The sequence below is a fragment of the Lathyrus oleraceus genome, chromosome 2 (assembly GCF_024323335.1).
Source record: "Lathyrus oleraceus cultivar Zhongwan6 chromosome 2, CAAS_Psat_ZW6_1.0, whole genome shotgun sequence".
Taxonomy (NCBI): domain Eukaryota; kingdom Viridiplantae; phylum Streptophyta; class Magnoliopsida; order Fabales; family Fabaceae; genus Lathyrus; species Lathyrus oleraceus.
The window spans coordinates 133524491-133544976 of NC_066580.1; the positions used below are offsets into that span (position 1 = coordinate 133524491).

A 20486-nucleotide genomic window follows, 5' to 3' on the forward strand; every position below is an offset into this window, starting at 1 on the left:
AGCAACTAAAGAGAAACAACACCATCATCAACCTCAAGCTCCTACTCAGGTACCTGCTGTACTCTAGAGGAGCACAAACGCAACAACAAAAAGGGGATGAGAATTTATTCAAATAATAAAAGGTGCATAAACAATCAGGATAGACTCACACACTACAAAATCATCCACATACTAGAAATGTACATCAACACCATGTATTCACATCTCACCCACATCACAGTCAATCACCAATTGCACAAATCATACAAGAGTATACATCATTACATAAACAAATCGTATGTACAATAGTTATGTAATGCAATGCAACATCGACTTAACTAATGCTCGTCACAATCCCCACTCTGAACTGGACTCACAACTCAATTCTATTTGCATGCGGTACTGGCTCAACATTTGGTTCTTCATATGAACCAGGTTTCAATCAAGTGCGAACCCTGATCCGCCACTCTGAGCTCCAAACCCCCACTATGATCTTGGGACAAGCCACTAGTCCTATTCTGAATTAGAGAACATGCCTCTTTCACAACTACGACAATACATGATGCATGCCATTTAATCATGCAATGGCACAATATAGCAACAAATACAACCCCACTATGACTGTAGACATTAACACAAAAACACAATGGAAAATATTACAACCCCACTCTTACCATAATCACTCATGCACTCAACATGATATGAGCATTTCTCACTCCGAACCACTCGAATCATCAATCATCGACAAACATACATATATAATGTGCAGAGCTACCTCAAGATAGTGTCACATATGACACTCCATTTGGACTCACGAGACCAAAGTCGTAGAGGAATAAATCATGGTTCAGTTTCAAAATTGTTTCCAAACTTACACATCATCAATTGATTGACATATGGTGTTAATCGCTTCGCATTAAGTCTTTTTCCCATTGATTGACATATATATATATATATATATATATATATATATATATATATATATATATATATATATATATATATATATATATATATATATATATATATATATATATGTATGTATGTATGTATGTATATGTATGTATGTATGTATGTATATGTATGTATGTATATGTATGTATGTATATATATATATATATATATATATATATATATATATATATATATATATATATATATATATATATATATTATATATATATATATATATATATATATATATATATATATATATATATATATATATATATATATATACTTCAGGATGTGTGCGAAGAATGTCATGTAGTTGATCCACAACCGGGATGCTTCGTCTTACAATTTGAATGTGTAGTCAGCTTAATTGAACACTACCCTGCCCCAGGTTTAATGTAAGGTTTTTTAGATCCGAAAGAAACTCCTACTTCTAGGCTCGAAGTGGTTAACTAGGGATTAACTCCTTATCTCTCTAGTGTTTGGGGATTTGAAACAATGTCTGTACATCATCAAAAGGATTTTATCCGAAAGCATACAGTCAACAATTATGGGTATTTTTTTTCGTCATCCTCCCTCAAATTTGTGCTAAAACAAAAGTTATGATAAAGAAAAAGTGAATGGGAGAAATACTGATGTATTTTTTTGTTTTTGATATAAGAGAATAAAAATGAGCGAATGCGAGGTAATTAATTCAAAACATGCATCATTACTTCATCAATATTACCATTAAAAACAACAATGTTTAAACACAAGCAGCTTTTAACAACAAAGAAACTACAAATGCAAAAATAGGAACAAATCAGTCCAATGATTGCCAGTGTTGAGGATGTCTTCCTGTCTGAACTACTGGCATTAGGAGATACTCTATGAAATCTTTGAACTCATTCTGACGAGAGGTTAACGTGTACCAACAAGCTTCCTTCTGAAAAGGATATGTAACTTTTGTCGATCAATTGTTGCACTTTATCCTTGAAAGCATTGCAGTATATATATATATATATATATATATATATATATATATATATATATATATATATATATATATATATATATATATATATATATATATATATATATATATATATATATATATATATATATATATATATATATATATATATATATATATATATATATATATATATATGCGTGCGTGTGTGTGTGTCTGTGTGTTATGTTGTTGGGAGAAGGGGGACCGATCCACGCGACGCTCTTTGACCATTCTCTCTCTCATTGGTTTGAGAAACACGTATAACTGATGGAGGAGATTTTTCTGCAACTTGCAATTTCTAATCAACCAAAATCCACTTCAATTTTCCACCTCCCCCGCCTGCATTTTTAACTAAACTTACAAATAATCACCTCAACCCCGCGTCTTCTCACTGTTCATCAAAAACCACAACCGCACCTTAAACTAACCACCGTAAGTGCACTACCACCACCTTGAGAAATCCGTGACTTGAACCTCTCTTCTGACTCATCACACATAACCCCCACCAACCTTCCTTTTCTCCCTTACAAAACCACAAATCCTTTTTTTGTTAAACACGTAAAAAAGATGGCACCATGTATCGTCTTCCTCTGTTAACATCATCATATCAGTTATTCTTCTCAACAGAAAAACTCCCTCAACAATAAAAGATTCCCCCACATCTCATCAATCTGTCCGCTGCGGTAACCTTCAATAACATAATTTGCAGCAACAACTTTTAATCTCTCTTCCTCAACATCTTACAAAAACTCTTTCACCAATCCAACAACAACCATATGCACACACATTAAATCACAACTCACTTAAACCTCCATAACCCAACCTTGTTTCTTCCCTCACAACAACAAACAACACCGCAAAACCAACAAATCACACCCTTGCAGCGACAACAACAACCATACAACCTTCAAATCCACCACCTATAGTCACATGATCTTCTCACTTTGACAACCCTTGACACACTCATATATTTTACCATCTGTTGTACCCCAAATTTTGCCCACCCTTCATTTTTTATAAATAAAATGACACAATTGATAGGAGAACATGTGACAGGTCATGAGTTCGAATCTCACCATTCTCAGTTTGAGTGCATTTTTTCTTTTTTCTTTTGTTTTTCCGTTATTTCAATTTTTTTTGCATTATTTTTAAATCACAAAAATTATATTTTTTTTATGTTTTATTATTAATTTTCGTTTTCTATTATTAGACATTTTTTAAAAAATCAAAATTTTCATTAAAATCATGTTTTAATCCAGTTTTAGTCCAAAAATTCAAAAAAAATAAAAATTTTAAATCTGATTTGTTATTTTTAGCACTTTTTTTTACATCTTGGTGATCAAGCAATGAACCTAGACCTTTTTCTTGTGATATTCATCTGCCAAAAATTTGATTCAATTTTTAATTTGACACAATTTTTGTTTTCTATTTTGGTAACCTAGTTATTCGTATAAATATGATATTTTTCCACACTAATTTTCAGACACGAATGAGGAGGAATTATACAGAGTTTCACACAGAATCCCATAGAGTCCTAAACACCCGAGTCCCAATCCCAGTTTTTTTTCCACAAGAGTCTAAACTTTATTTTTTATATTTTTAATTTAATTTTATTATAGCCGATATTAGAAGTAAATCGTTGGATTATAGCAAATGTGAAACCGGTCATTCATTTAAAAATGAAGTTAATAGTTTGCATGAAACCCTAGGTAAATTTATGAATATAAGATTTAATTTTATCTAATCGGAGAGCTTTGTACAATAAAGCTAGATTAGGGTATCAAATGAAGAAATCGTTTATCAATATATGCCATGATAAGAAGAAATCCAATCGTTTTATTTAAAAATGAAATAAATGTAATAAGCTTGGTCATCTAAAACCCTTTTGATGTTCTAAAAGGAATAATTTAAGATGACCTAAAGAGGATAACCCAATACATCTTAAATCCACTCAATCAAAATGACCGAAGAATATCTAGGTACCAAAAACAAAAACTTGATTTGTTTTTCAGGAATGCTTTTCAGCTTCAAAGGTTTAAATATAAGTTAAAGTTGTACAAATCATGATTCTGAAGGCTCCACCAAAGAAATATGGATTTAATGGTCAAAGAGGTCTTGGGAAAATATTTTTTTTATGAAAGAACCTTTAAATATTTCTCTCTAGAAGGAATAATATTTTGGAACTCCTCTCGGTTCAAGCAATTCAGAGTGATGACTCTTCTTCTAATCTATCTATTCTATTTAATGGGGGAGAAGTATGGAACTCCCTAAATCTTTAAGGGGTGAAAAGCCAAAGGAATGAGGGTGAAGAAAGAAGAAAAAGGCTCAAAAGCCATCCAAGGCCCAAATGGACCAAGGAAGATGAAAAAGTAGCATCTAGTCAATTAAACCTAATAATTAATTAATTAAGCGCGTTTGAAGTTCAAGTTTTGCACCACCTAATCAATTAACCCTAATGTATTAATTGATTAGATAACCCTAGAGTTATCGCCACCATCAACCAATCAATCAAAATCGATTACAATCAATGCTCTAGTTAATTAAATGCACATTTAATTGATTAAGAGCGATCTATAAATATGCAAATTGGTTTTCCTCTTCTCTCATACCATCTCAAATCCTTTCTTCATCTTATTTTCTCTCTAGTTGTACAAATTTTCTTGTTATCCTATGAGTTCTACTTGAGTGTTGTTATCATCATCACTAATGACGCCAAAGATAGTTAAACCTTTTGGAAGTACCTATGTTCATGCTTACTTCTCCCATGACTTTTCATTGCAAGAAAAGAAAATAGGTTCAATAGAGAATTTTCTTCAAAGAATATTATTCTAGTCTATTATTTGGAATCGAGTGACTTCAAAAATTAAGAGTTCTTTGATGTCTTCGTTCAAGAAAAGTTGAAGAATTTCATTAGCAACACCCCAAAAGAGATGTTTCCCTATCTGGTGACAATGTTTTATTTCAACCTCAACTACAAATATGGAATCATCACTTCTGAGGTACGAAAGCAACCATTCTCGTTAACTCAGGAGGAATTTGTGATATTCCCTACACTAGCTCACTCTACAAGCTCGATGATATAAAGGCAGGTGAATTATTTAATTTTGTTACTACTGCTCTCTCTTTACTATCAAATACAAATAATGGTATTCCTCCCCCTTTACTCTAGGTTATGTGCGCCCAAATATTCGACTCAATTACTCTGCGACAACTCATATCCTCATCCCAAGAAAACATAATCTTGGATAAGTATCCAAAATTGACGTTTTTTCAACTTGGCTTCTAGCTAATAACGTTCAGATAAATTAAGAAAATGAGATGATCTGTCACATGATGGAAAGTCAAAGAAATGGGATTTCATTGTTTTCATATGGTGGCCTTATCATAAAAGTATTGGAGCACATTGGCTTCAACCTTGAAGAGGAAGAATACATTAGAAAATCAACAAGGATAAGGAATTATGCACTGGGAAAATGCAGATGACCATTAACAATGGAGTGGTGGTGCAAAAACCTTTTAAAGCAAAGGAAGCTGCTAAGAGTAAACAAGCTCAGCTTGAGCAAAGAGTTCCCTCAAATATGAAGGACTTTGATTTTGAGATTCCCCATACTCATCCTATTGAAGTTCTCCTCAATACCATCATCACAGTGTATAACCAATCAAACAAGAAAATTGATTACTTGGCGCACAAAATCTTTCTAAGAAAAAAATGCCACTTCCACCAGGGTTGTTTCATAATGATGATGAGGACACCGAGTAGTCCTTGATTTCTTGTTTTACTTGCTTGTTGATTTTTTTCTTACTTTTTTTCTTCCAATACCTTTACCTTTTGTTTGATTCTTTGTAATGTGCTTGCATATATATATATATATATATATATATATATATATATATATATATATATATATATATATATATATATATATATATATATATATATATATATATATATATATATATATATATATATATATATATATATATATACATATACATACATACATATCCTTTCTCCCATTCACTTTTCTTTATCATAACTTTTGTTTTAGCACAAATTTGAGGGAGGATGACGAAAAAAATACCCATAATTGCTGACTGTATGCTTTCGGATAAAATCCTATTGATGATGTACAGGCATTGTTTCAAATCCCCAAACACAAGAGAGATAAGGAGTTAATCCCTAGTTAACCACTTCGAGCCTAGAAGTAGGAGTTTCTTTCGGATCTAAAAAACCTTACATTAAACCTGGGGCAGGGTAGTGTTCAGTTAAGCTGACTACACATTCAAATTGCAAGACGAAGCATCCCAGTTGTGGATCAACTACATGACATTCTTCGCACACATCCTGAAGTATAGAAGGAACCATGCAAAATCCAAAAGTTATGGCGTTTGTTTTTCAATGACCATTGACTTGGCAGTCACAACCTATCAAAAATAAAATCAAAGAAAAGCCCGCTAAGTCGAACACCCAAGAGGCGACTTAGGCAAAAATTAGGGCAATCCCGATGGACTAAAGCTTCAAAAAGCGGTCCATGCAAAAGTTAGGGATCAAAACAAAAATCAAAGGAGGTCACGAAAACCCTCAACAAAATAAAAACAAGACTTAGTGACCACCATATCAAGAATCAAAGGGTCACCGACATCCAGAAAATGAAATAAGGCGACTGCCATTTCAAGAGACCTTGAATCATCATCTTTATCCTTACACCTTCAAAAAAGCCGAATGTGTACGTTGAATTAATTGAACGTAGGATTGGAGATCATCATGAAGAAGGGGTTGGTTAAAATAAACTTTGAGCCTTATATCCTTTTGTTTCAATAACCATGAACCAAGCCACGTTACAACCCTCAAAAGACCTAATTGAGGTAGGGTTATTTCCGAGAGCATACTACAACAAAGTTGTGTAAACTAACTCCTAAAGATTTGCTAATATTCAACATCAATGTCATTATTCTCGCTGTGTCTTTCACACTTTAAATTGCTAAATCAGCATTACATCTGGACTCATGGTCCACTCATCACACACTATCACATCATTTCAATAATAATTCTTTTCAAAACCTGCATAAGTATCGCATTAAAATTACCATTTCTGAACAAACAATTTTAACTCCAAGTCAGTACTTGACATCAGGGAAATTCCAACAATAGGGAACAATTAGAGGAACTTGGACATTCATTGGTGCTAACCCGAATCAAGACTACCTCATAACCCACAAATCAGGTGCATGCCACCCAAAACATCAAGTTGATCATAGGAAAATTACTCCAAGAATTGGTCAGTCTTAAACAGTCTCCAACATCTGTTAATAAATGTGCAAATCATTTCAAGAATCAGTTAACCCAGAGCAAATCATCTCAGGACTCTATTAACTAGGGGCAGATCACCTAGAGGTTATGTTGGCCAGGGGCAGACCCCTTCAATGTTTAGTTAGGGTGAGTTAAGTCGCTTCAACGCTCATACCGGGGCAAGCTACCTCAAGAGCACAAAAAAGTCAACCACTCCAAGAGTCGGTTAACCGAGGATAAATCCTTTCATGGATCAAAATTCTGGGGCAATCCATCTCCAAATTATGGTACAATTGCTTTCAAAATCCTTTCGAGGTAAACATTTTGCATAGACCCATCACATTTGGGCAAGATGAGCCATACAGAAGCAAGTCATCTCCCTGACTTCAAGCTGTTCAAGGGAAAGCTTTTTCACACGTCATCAACTGCAGAGTTCAAGATGAGTGTCGGGGAATCACGCTATCACCCCATAAAATAACCTTTTGACAAACAAAAGCCTTTCTGCAAAAAAAAAAAAAATTCTCTTCCAATACCCGCACAGGGGCATTTTGGAAACCTTCAAATCATTACATAAATCATCATCATGCATTAGTCATGTCGCTTTGCTCTAGCATAAAGCCATGCATATCATATCATTTATCAGGCATAACCCATAACATGAACTTGGCATCAAAAGCCTTGAAACACAAAATTTGACACCAAAGCCCAACGTCGTTTGGCCATTTCAAAGTCCAGTTCTCGTCTGGCCATTTATTTCAAAGTCCAGTTCCCGTTTGGCAACTTATTCCAAGGTCCAGTTCCCGTTTGGCAAACTATACAAAAAATCAGTTCTTGTACGACAAATCATTTGCCAAATACCAGTTCTCGTCTGGTAAATTATCTCTTAATACCAGTTCTCGTCTGGTAGGTCACCTATTTCGATACCAGTTCTCGTCTGGTAGCCTACTTTAAAAATTAGTTCCTGTCTGACCAACAAAAACAAATTCAATCCCGTCTGACATTTCAATTATTTTCACCAGTTCACGTCTGGTAACATATCCTTCAAGTGATGTCCTCATCTGGCAGTTCAATCTCCTTCACCAGTTCTCATCTGGCAGTTCCCATTTAAAGTCTAACCTCATTGGCAATCAAGAATTAAACCCTACAAAAACATCCAATTACCCAGTTGCATTCCCACATGCATCACACGAATCATTTATACATGGTTTTCCTACCAAACAGAAAATTCAAAAAACACAGTCATATCAATCATCAGCATACTTGTGCATAACCTTATACAAAATAAAAATCATTTGCATTCCTACATGCACAACCAAATATCCCCAACAATTGCATCTCTTCATACATATCATGCATCATCACATGCATAGTACTGCCACTCAAAGTGGGACATCATACAAAAATCAAATATAAAATATCAGGATCCAAGGTCATTCATGTATATCTTGGACATTCCTCATTCCCAAATGAAGTTATTACCCTGCATATGCTCGTGGGATTATATCTCAGTAAATCATTTTTTCGACTTTACAATTAATAATGATATTCCCAGCAATTTTCTTTACAGTCATCGCTCCCCAAGCAGAGGTTACCCTAAAAAGTATCTTATGAGCTTTTTCCCCTGTAGAGCATTTCCAGTATGTCTCCCTCAAAAGGAGTCTTTTCTTAAAGTTCCCCCAACAGACGAATATTCGAGATACTGCTTCATTTATCTGAAGAATCTCATCTCTCTGTTTGAGATACTGCTTCATCAATATGAAGAGTCTCATTTCAGATTTTTTAGAGGTACTGCTCTAATATCCTCGGAGACTCTTAGATTCAGTTAAGGTATCTTTCCCCTGCTAGAATATCTTAATTCTATCGTATAAGATGCTGCTTCGACTGGATACAGAGAATCTCATTTTTACTGTTTGAGATACTGCTTCATCAATATGAAGAGTCTCATTTCAGATTTTTTAGAGGTACTGCTCTAAGTATCCTTGGAGAGTCTTAGATTCAATTAAGGTATCTTTCGCTTGTTGGAATATCTTAATTCTATCAGATAAGATGCTGTTTCGACCCGATACAGAGAATCTCATTTTTACTATTTGAGATGTTGCTTCATCAACATGAAGAGTCTCATTTCAGATTTTCTTTAGAGATACTGCTCTAATATCCTCTGAGAGTCTTAGATTCAGTTAAGGTATCTTTCCCCTGCTGGAATATCTTAATTCTATCGTATAAGATGCTGCTTCGACTCGATACATAGAATCTCATTTTTACTGTTTGAGATACTGCTTCATCAATATGAAGAGCCTCATTTCAGATTTTTTAGAGGTACTGCTCTAAGTATCCTCGGAGAGTCTTAGATTCAATTAAGGTATCACTCCCCTTGCTGGAACATCTTAATTCTATCAGATAAGATGCTGCTTCGACTCGATACAGAATCTCATTTCAGTTTTTTTAGAGATACTGCTCTAAGTATCCTCGGAGAGTCTTAGATTCAATTAAGGTATCTTTCCCTTACTGGAACATCTTAATTCTATCATATAAGATGCTGCTTCGATTCGTACAGAGAATCTCACTTTTACTGTTGAGATATTGCTTCATCAATATGAAGAGTCTCGTGTCAGATTTTCTTTATACTACTCTAGCATCCTGGAAAAGTCTTGAGATTTAGCTAGGGATGTCACTCCATTACTAACATATCTCGACTGTGATGTCCAAGATACTGTTCTGACAATTCCCAGAGAGTCTTGACTGTTTCATTTTACCTTTTGATAATTTTTTACAGTATTTCTCACTGCATTTTTTTCCTGCATTTTTTCCTTGCATTTCAAGGAACAAAATTTGGGTCTTTTCGTATTTAATTACCTTCCACTACGAATGTATGAAGACTGTTGTCATTCTTACCTTCTAGTTCAAGATAATGAAATAGGGGCAGCTGTCATACCCCAATTTTGTCTGGGCATATTTAAATTTTTGTAAAATCGATTTCATTTTTAATTTGCATCATATGCACAACATGACATGCATTTCATCATGAATAAAACCTAAAATATCAGTTAGAATAAATTTATTGAAAATACAGACAAATTGGTTAAATCATTTCTCAAGAACATGTAAAATCAGCGGGTAAAAAGTTTCAGAATTAAAATTACAGACACCAGTATTACTAATCTACCGTTCATGTAGTTTAACCTGGTGTGCTCGTTGTAATTTTCAGAAGCTGTTTCAGTTGCGTTTTGACCCGCCTGAGCCTTTTAACCGGTGCAAACTTATTTCAGAATTTGAAGAAACGCTGTATTTTTTCAATAAGTATATTTTGTGCTGATCATTTTAGTGCATCCGATTTAATTTTTTGAGCAAATATTTGCCCGACTTTTATTCATTTGTTAGTCATTTTAATTTTATTCTTTCGCCAAAATATTCGGTTTGAATAAATAGGAATTTTCACATTTTCATTTCACTTTTATCATATTTATTTAGGAAGTCGCGAATTTTTATTTGAATTGATTGATTTAATCCCCTTTAAACCAATTAAATCATTTAAAGAAGATAACATTGCAATTTTGACTGATTTTGTTTTACTCTGAATGGATGATTCAAATTAATCAATTGTCAATATTGGCACACCATGTGCATTGCTATTCATCTATAAAAAATCTAATTAATTAATAATAAAATGAAGTGAAGAAATAATAGAGAAAATCTTGAGGCTCTCTCTCAAATCCACAAAAATCCTCCCACACAGATTTCCTTCGCTCTCTCACGTTTCCTCTCACACTCAATCAAATGACATCCATCTCCCTCACTCTCTCTCACACGTTTCCTTCACTCACTAAAATAACCAAAGAAAAGGAGGAGGCCACTGCCACTCTCTCATAGCATATATTTTGGCACCAATAAGAAGAAAAAGGATATGAAAAAAGCACCCATTGGCCACATTACCCTTCTCTCTCTTAAGAGAGAAAAACGAAAAGGAAAAGAAAACAAGAATAGGACCCTTCCTCTTCTTTCACCAAACGCCAGCGAACCCTGCTACTTCCATACACACCGCCGCTCAATAATTTCCACACCGTCACCGTGAAATCCGCTTCACCGCACCACACGTCGGCCATCCACAACAACTTCCGATGACGCTGTAATCCGCACTTACTACAACCGTGCCTCTGTCCCTAGTCTCCATTCCGTTATCGTTCCTGTAGTTTTTCTTTCTTTCATCTTCTTCTTCAAGATTTAGTCATATATACCATGTTTATGCTCCTGTTTGTGTCCGGTTCTTGAAAACTCAATGTTTTGTATCAGTAAAAAATAGATCTAGAGGATCTTTATTTTTTTATATGTTTTTTGCATTTTTTTGAGTCGGCATTGTGTTGTTTCCGTACATTGTGTTGTTCTTGTACAATAGAAACTACTTTTTTTCCAAATTATAATGAAACAACCGGTAACTCACCATTTTTTTTAATAATATTATTTCTCCTATTCCAAATAAAGAGGAGATTGGTGGTTTGTGTATTTAATTTAATTTAAATCCATGTTATTATGATATTTAATAAATTTGAGGGATTATAAATCCATGTTATTATGATATTTAATAAATTTGAGGGATTATGGTTGTGTTGATCAATGTTAAGAGAACCAAAGAGAAATTTGGTTGTTGTGTTGTTGCTTTTACGTGCCACAGCCAGAGAGACCTAAGAGATTCACATTGATTTATTAATTATGCTAATTGTTATTTTTATTGTTAATATAGTTTAACTAATCAATTAATTTCAAGTGATAATTGAATTGTTAGATTATTGTTTATAATATTTAGCTGGACCTTGTTGTTAGTCTTTGAATATTGTAAATATTATAAATAATATTGGATTTCTTATTTATTTTTTTTCGTTGCGTTGCGATAAAATTGGACTTTGATCCGTGGATTCGGCATTTTTCATGCCGTTATGCTGCCAAATTTTCAATACATCAATGGAATATTTCCGCCGTGTTATGATTTTTGCGTATGACGTTACTCATGTGGTCATTACGTACAAACCAGTTTTTGAGCACATTATCGTTTTGAATCGACATTGTCACTTATTCCATTTTCATTCTAATTAAATTAATCAATTAAATTGTGTTTATTTAGTTAATTTGAATTAATTAATTTTAATTAACCTGATTATTTAATTTAATTAAATAATTTTGATAATTAATTTTAATTAATTTAATTAATCGATTTAACCAAATTTTAATTAATTAATTTTGTTAATTAAACATTGATCGATTTCTTCCACTATCACTTCACAATCATTTCTGACACTATTTCAATCTCATCGATTCAAAACCATGATAAACCATTAATCACACAATTCTCGATTTAATATCGAACTTATTTTCATACACCTTTGTAAGTCGATCGCTTTTAAAGCATCGCCATCAACCTCACACAGCTTACTCTTGGGCTTTCTTACAATGAGACCTATTCGGTTATTAATTAATCGAGTAGATGGTTGATACACCAGAGTAATCCAATTTATTTGCAAACACAAATTTAAACCTCGATCCAACATCGAGTATTTTTAAATTAAATTAAATGCCATGTCATTTGGAAATAAAAAGAGGGATGGTTTTGAGTTTACAACTACTCCTCTCGATTATTCGAATACGAGTTCTCTTACTCGGTTAGTCAAATAATCGTCATTGCTAAATCACCTAGACACAATTAAATCAATTTATTCTCATAATAAAGAAATGAAAAAGGAGATGACTTTGAGTTTTCAACTTCTCTCCTCGATTGTTTGAATACGAGTTTTCTTACTCGGTCAGTTAGACAATCGTCATTTCTTTATAAACCTTAAACCAAGATTAAATCAAATTATTTTCATACTAAATGAAAAGGGAGATGATTTTGAGTCTTCAACTTCTCTCCTCAATTGATTGAATACGAGTTCTCTTACTCAGTTAGTCAAACAATTATCATTTTCCCACAAACTTGTGACTTAATCAAATCATTTTCACTGTAAACTATATGAAAAGGGAGATGGTCTTGAGTCTTCAATTCCTTCTCAAATGCTTGGATATGAGTTGTTTTACTTAGTCATTCGAGTATTTGTCGTTCATACTAAAATACGTCAATCATATACAACCTTATTTTCATAAATACTCAGATGAAACAGAGAGTGGTTTAGAGTCTTCTATTCCCTTTCTCGGTTATTAGGATACGAGTTGTCTTACTCGCTTATCCGAGTATTCGTCATCCATTCAAAGCACCGTAATTATTATCAAATCCTTTCTATAATTAAGGATGAAAAAGAAAGTGGTCTAGAGTCTTCTATTCCCTTTCCCGACTGTTAGGATACGAGTTGTCTTACTCGACTATCCAAGTAATCGTCATCCAACCAAAACATCTCAACACATCAAATCTATCCTTTTCTCGCCATCGTGCGATCCAAATCAATCAAACAAAACATTCAACACATTAATTCAACTTGTCACCCCCGTGTGACCAAAACTCTTTTCAGAAAGAACACTGTTAATCCTTTCTAATGCGCACAACAAACCAATGCTTAAGCCTCCGCCGAGAGTAGACAAGCCAACATTTAGCCTTTAGAACGCGATTTAAAACAGTTGTTCACTAAAAGACACCAACCAACCGTAGTTCCCCGAACTACGAATGCTCTGATTTCCTTATTTAAGGATACGTAGGCAGGAGATTACTGTATCTTCGCGAGCACATTAATAAAAAACCTCCCCTTTCCCTTTCTGAGGTTCTCATCCATTTCTATTTTTAATAATTTTATAACCCAAAGATAACAAACAAACATAAATTAACACTCGAAACGCAAATTAGAACTAAAAGGTTCCCGTTGAGTACAACGGACGCGAGGGGTGCTAATACCTTCCTCTTGCGTAATCCACTCCCGAACCCGAATATGGTTGCAACGACCATTATTCCATTTCCTAAAGGTTTTATCGATATTTTCCTATCCCTTCATTGGGATAAATAAAGTTCGGTGGCGACTCTGTTCGAACATAAATTTTTCCGCGACCATCGCGAGGAATCGTATTTTTTGAGATTCGACACACACACACACACACACACACACACACACACACACACACACACACATATATATATATATATATATATATATATATATATATATATATATATATATATATATATATATATATGTGTGTGTGTGTGTGTGTGTGTGTGTGTGTGTGTGTGTGTGTGTGTGTGTGTGTGTGTGTGCGCGCGTGCGTGCGTGTGTGTGTGTGTTTCTCACCTTTTTGGTAAAGCCAAAGGGAGAGAAGTATACTCTTAAGGTGATTATAGTTTTTTCATACATTGTATTTTTCAAATAGATGTAGGAAGTGCATCTTGAATGGATACATCTAGAAAGAACCGTATGTTGATCGTCTTCACATTTTTAGAACTTTTCTTAGTTATGTTTTTAAAAATGAAAAAGGATCTTTACGATCCAAAACAAAACTCTTACAAATTAGTTTGATAATTTAAGCAATTTTCTGCTTGAAAACAAGTTTCTAATAAGGAAGGATGATACAACTCTTGTTTAAACCAAACATATATTTTTATGATATGATGCAGATATCTCTTTATACTATCCTATGTTTATAGGAAAAAGTGGTTACCTGATGGCGTTTGTCAACACTAATGGATTTAATCAAGACGTTGATTGTGTTTTTCAACAAAATTTCCCAAAATGACGATGTTGGTGGTATTATTAAATGACTATGACCACATAAGGTTAAAATGATAAATTTGTAGTGGAGTTATCAGTCCTATGGTTGGACCAATTCTAGTATCAAATTACTTGTAGAGAAGGAAAATCTATGATGGCTTGTCATTCCCTCAAAAGGGGAAGTTTCTTAAGATACCTTGAGACTTTGAGTGTTTATGGAGAAAAGTGGTGTCAAAAACCTAGAGCCCGATACTAATCTAAGGCCTAAGGAGACTAAAAATTGGCTGTCCAAAACACTGCTAAGGGGAAATAATGATCTCTTGTAGAAATCTGAGTAAGAAAGAAGTAGACAACAAAATTCCTTTTCAGTTTAGAAAGCTTCAAAGACTTTTGAGTTTCGTTTGAGAGAGAATCAAGGGTAAGAAGTTATCCAAAGCTTATCTACCAGTTGAGTTCAAAGTTGGATGCTGCCTTCCATGGAGAGAAATAAAATCTTAGATCCTATTTTTTACTCCTTACTCTTGACTGCTACTATCCAACTCTATAAGGTAACTTGTTCATTTACATGAGGTCTATGTACTTTGATTATTTTACCTTTTTGATTAATGCAAAGGGTAAGAAGTATACTCTCAGGGGGAGTATAGTATACTCTTTGCTTAATTGAGGGGGAGTTTAATCACTCCTAATATACTTGTTTATTTCTTTTACCACTTACCTTGAGAGTTGCATTGTCATAATTAAAAAGGGGGATACTGTGGATCTATGTGCTTGTAGGTATAAAATTGACAATCTCGCAAAAGATATTTTCTAAAGTTTTAATGACAACAATGATAATTAAAGTCGGTGGTAATAACATTTAACCAATATGATGAAAATATAACAAGAGAAACATCTCATGCCTCATCAACAAAAGGAGTCTAGAGATCAAAATGTTTATATGATTAGAAGCAATCTAGAAAAGAATCTTGAAGCCTCGAATCAAGTGTGAAAGCTCGACATGTCATGTCTGTCTGTCTGAGTGACCTGAGTATTGTAAAAGTAAGGAAGTAGCTTAGACGTACCAAGGAAAACTTTTATCTTGAAAATTATTTTCTAAGCCAACAGAAGTGATTAAAAAAATTGTCCAAACTATTTTTGAACTAACCAATCGATTGGTAAGTTGTGTCAATCGATTGACAAAATGTTTTTGAGCCAGCCAATTGATTGGAGCATTACGCCAATCTATTGGAGAAAGGCTAATTGATTAACCAAGAAAATATGACAACACATTAATGACTTGAATAGACTCTATATCCAATATTACCTATTTAGGCTTCCTAATTGATTAAAAATGAGCTTGTCAATCGATTGGCTCATTAATTCAGTCTATGAATTATTTCCTTTTCTAGTTTTTACAACTCATATATAAAGGAGGCTCACCTCCACTTCATTTCACGTCACTTTCCAAAGATTTACATTTTATTTGGAATTTATCTCTCTATTTTCTCTCCTTCTCTCTCTATAAACATTTTTATTTCACTTAAAATTTCCATAGTACTCTTGAGTGAAATCTTGCTTGTGAGGAAGATTTTGTAAGTGGTCGTGTTGTTTTATTTTATTCTTGAGATTGTAATTCTCTTGAGAAGATTGAGTTTGGTTATTGAGATAACCCAGTAGTAAAGTCTTTGTTATTGGTTTATTGAGGTTTTCTAGAAAAAATATGTTTTGGTTATTGACATTAGCCTGAAAAGCTTTAAGAATGTTTGTTAGCTTAGCATGTGGTAAAAGTTGTCTTTGTTTGGATAAGCTTGTAAAAATATCAAGATGAGCTTGTATTAAGGTTTGTGGACATAAGCTGTGAAAGCTCAAAATTTTATAGTAAAAATCTCAAGAAGACCTCTTCGGGACAAGACTAGGCCAACGTTCGTCCAAACTTGGATAACTCTCTGGTGCAATCTCTCTAATTCTTACTCTCTTTATTTTTTCTGCTATTTACTATTTGTTTTATTTATGCTTCCATTTACTCTTAAGGAACTATTAATACGGTCTTAATCGAGAAAGGTTTAAAAGTAATCATGAATTTTAAATACAGCAATCCACCCTTGTCTTGTTCTTGAAGTTGCTTGTCCAACATTCAAAACCACCTAATTTCTTTTTGTTGTTTAAAAAACTCAAACTTATTCTTTTTTATCTTGTCTATGAGATTCTTCTTTAATTTGGAAGTGAGTAATGAGACTCTCAATTGACTTTTGTTTTTGTTTTATGGCGAATACCTTTTTTTGAAATCTTTCCAACCAGAGGGTAGATTGTCAGTAATAACTACAATTAGAAATTGGTCATCTAAAGATATACATTCCATCATAATCTCGTGAGCAATATTTTGAATGTCATGGCATTGAGCTTTCACAGATCTTTCATCTACCATTTTATATTTCAGGTAGAAACTAACATCATACTTGTTGGCTCCAACCATTTTGATATCATTATTCTTTTTCAGTGCCTCCTAAATTTGTTTTGCAGTATCACAATTACTTTAATAATCACATAGATCATCTACGCGTCCATTTAGAATATGATTTTTACATGGATGATCATTTTCTTTCCATAAAACTAATTCATTCCTTACCTGTAAATTCTTTTCTTTAATTTGTGCAGCAGTCTCACATTTACTAGAATTGATTATTCCATATGAATCTACATATTTCTTGCCATTGATTTGTTCGTTTTTATTTTAAAGAAACAAGAATAACAAGACTTTCATTGGTCAAATTATTGACACCTTTTTTAATTTTAGGAAAATTACATTTTCAATTGCCAACGTTTGAAACGACTTCCCTAAAAGTTGAATGGTTTGTTAGAGGCAACAACAAAAGTGTCAATAATTTCTTCGGTATTCATGTTAGTTTAAAATGTCTTAAAATTCTTATTTTGTAATTTAAAATGATTTTGAAAATATGTCACTGAAAAATAATTACCAAACCGAGTTATTGACTAATCTTTATCTTTAAAATGTTCCGTGACCCAATTAAAAAGTTAAAAATTATGCAAGATAGACCGTCATCACCGTGGGACATCGAGTTTTCTAATGCCATATACTTTAAATCCATTAGATCTATTTTTGAAAAAACTTTAACAAAATTGATTTTTTTTCAAAAATAAAAAAAAATGATTTTTTTGGTATATAAAAATTTAACTTTTTCACAAAATACAAAAATCAATTTGTTTTTGTTTTTTTTCAAAAATAAAAAATTGAATTTTTTTTCCAAAAAAAAACTTTTTTTCCTAAAATAAAAAAATGATTTTTTTTATAAAAAAAATTGAATTTTTAAAAAATCAAAAAATGTGTTTTTATCCAAAAAAATCAATTTTTTATGAAAATTAAAATTTTAAATTAAAAAAAAAATCATTTCTTTTATAAATGAAAAATCAATTTTTTTTCAAAAACCCAAAAAAATGATTTTTCTATAAATACCCAAATAAATTTAAAGAGAGTGCATTGTCAAAGTAAATCAATTTTACACAAACATCCGATCAAAATGTTTAAACTTTTCAAACTATATTAGTATTTTAAAAATAAAAAGGTGATTTGGCGGGATATAGTCTCTCATTGATTAAAAGTGTAAATATATTTTACACGGTCAGTGTATGCTCCAATTTCTTTAAAAAAATTCACTTTTTTCAAAAGTTGAATTTTTTTCCAAAAGTTAAAAATTTAGCTTTTTAATAAAAAAATCATTTTTAAAAAAAGTAATTGAATTTTTTTTGATAAATAAAAAAATCAATTTTTTAAAAACACCAAAAAATCAATTTTTTCAAAAATAAAAAAACCGCATAATTTTCAATAATAAAACAAAAAATTTAAATAACAAAATCGAACTATCTTTTTCCGAATATAAAAAAATGATATTTAACTATTATTTTGAAAAAAAATATTTTTAAAATTTTATTATTTCATAATATATATAAAAAATTATTTTTATTTCTAAAAACATAAAAAAAATTCTATACATTTTTTTTTATAAATATAATTTCTTTTAAATAAATAAATATATTTATATTAATTTTTTTGGATGGATGCGTATCTATCTATTAAAAAGATGTTAACGGAGGTATTTAAATGAATGTATTTGATTGAATATCTTTAAGAAAAATTTAATGAATTGATAATAGATTAATAAATTATTTTGATCTATCTATTATTGGTTCAATTCGTATACATCCTATTCATCTATTTCGCCACTCTATTTATCAGGTAAAAAACTATATTAACAACAATGGCTGAATTTGTAAATAAAAATAATTCCTGTTGTCTCATTGAAAGCGTAAAAAGACATATAAAAATTGTTTTGTTTTGATAAAACAACTAATAAGGGACATGACCGAAAAATTAAATTAAAATTATTATATTTATTTCAATTTAGCTTTTCCATAATTATAAAACTATATTCATAAAATACATTTTGAAGAATGGTACATTCTTTAGCACATTGGTGCACCACTATCGCAACAACATTCATTTTTATGACACTTTCCACGTAATCCATAAGTTGCACAAACGAAGCAACATGGAAAATCGTCATCAGGACATCCATACATCTCACCACAAACCATATTAGTCTCGTTGGTTCCTCCTGCTAATCACAAAGTCATCACAAATTGTATCTCAATCACATCATCAATATAGATTATTCTTACATTATCAAAAGATCAAATATAAAATATGTTTTGTGTCTGAAACATCATTTCCCATTCTATATGTTTCAGTAAAATATATAGGTAAAATAGAGAATTGTTACCTGAACTTGAACTTGAAGATACAGTTGAGGCAATGCAGAGAATTGCAATGGTAAAATACAGAATCTTGGTATTGGTGGCCATTCTAGTTTGAAAGGTTAAGTACTTCCAATGCCTATTTAAGATATATAGCAAGTGAAGTTCATGGAATGATTTTTTTTTATACCAAAGGTCATTTGAGTGATTTAAAAAAATAAAAATAAGAGTAGAGAGTGTGATACCATCTTCCCTTTTCCTCCCCAATTATGATCTCTTCTTCATTATTATTTTAATATATTTTGGATGTTTTGTATTAAAAAATAATTTCCAGTGAAAAGGCCTTTTTCTCGAAATAAAGTAAGAGCTTGAGGAGATTAAAATATTAATTTCGTTTGAAATGAATAAAATTAAGAGTAAAAAAAATATTAAGACAGTGTTAAAGTTAAATTTAAAAATTTATAATTTTTTATTAATTGGAAAATTCCGTGAGTTTTCAGAAATAGATAGCTGCAAAATCGAAGAAGAGTATAATTAAATTGAGTTTTTTATTAAGAAATCAGAAAAGACACTTATAACTTTGGTTATGTGAATGCATACCATTTGTTCAAAAACACACATATGATCACCGAATCATAATGTGTGTGTCTGTTTATGAAGTTACCTCTTCGTGTGGTTGATGAATCAGCAAGACAATATGGCAGAGTGAGAAAAGAAGATGATTTTTTTGAGACTGCTGGTTCGTTTTAAACTGAGCAATAGACCTCTTTATATAGACCTCTTTATATAAAGAAATGTTGTCTATTAATTCAAGTTTAGTTAATTAATTAGTTATTACATGTGTATA

The 20486-nt window shown here is 32.1% G+C and overlaps 1 long non-coding RNA gene across 1 annotated transcript; it reads right to left on the reverse strand.

The window, feature by feature from the left end:
- Positions 1 to 19256: 19256 nt before the first annotated feature.
- Positions 19257 to 19809, reverse strand: LOC127121230 (uncharacterized). Its single transcript, XR_007803354.1, has 2 exons — positions 19666 to 19809; positions 19257 to 19500 (listed from the first exon to the last, which is right to left on the reverse strand). It is a non-coding gene; the product is annotated as an uncharacterized LOC127121230 (long non-coding RNA).
- Positions 19810 to 20486: the final 677 nt, after the last annotated feature.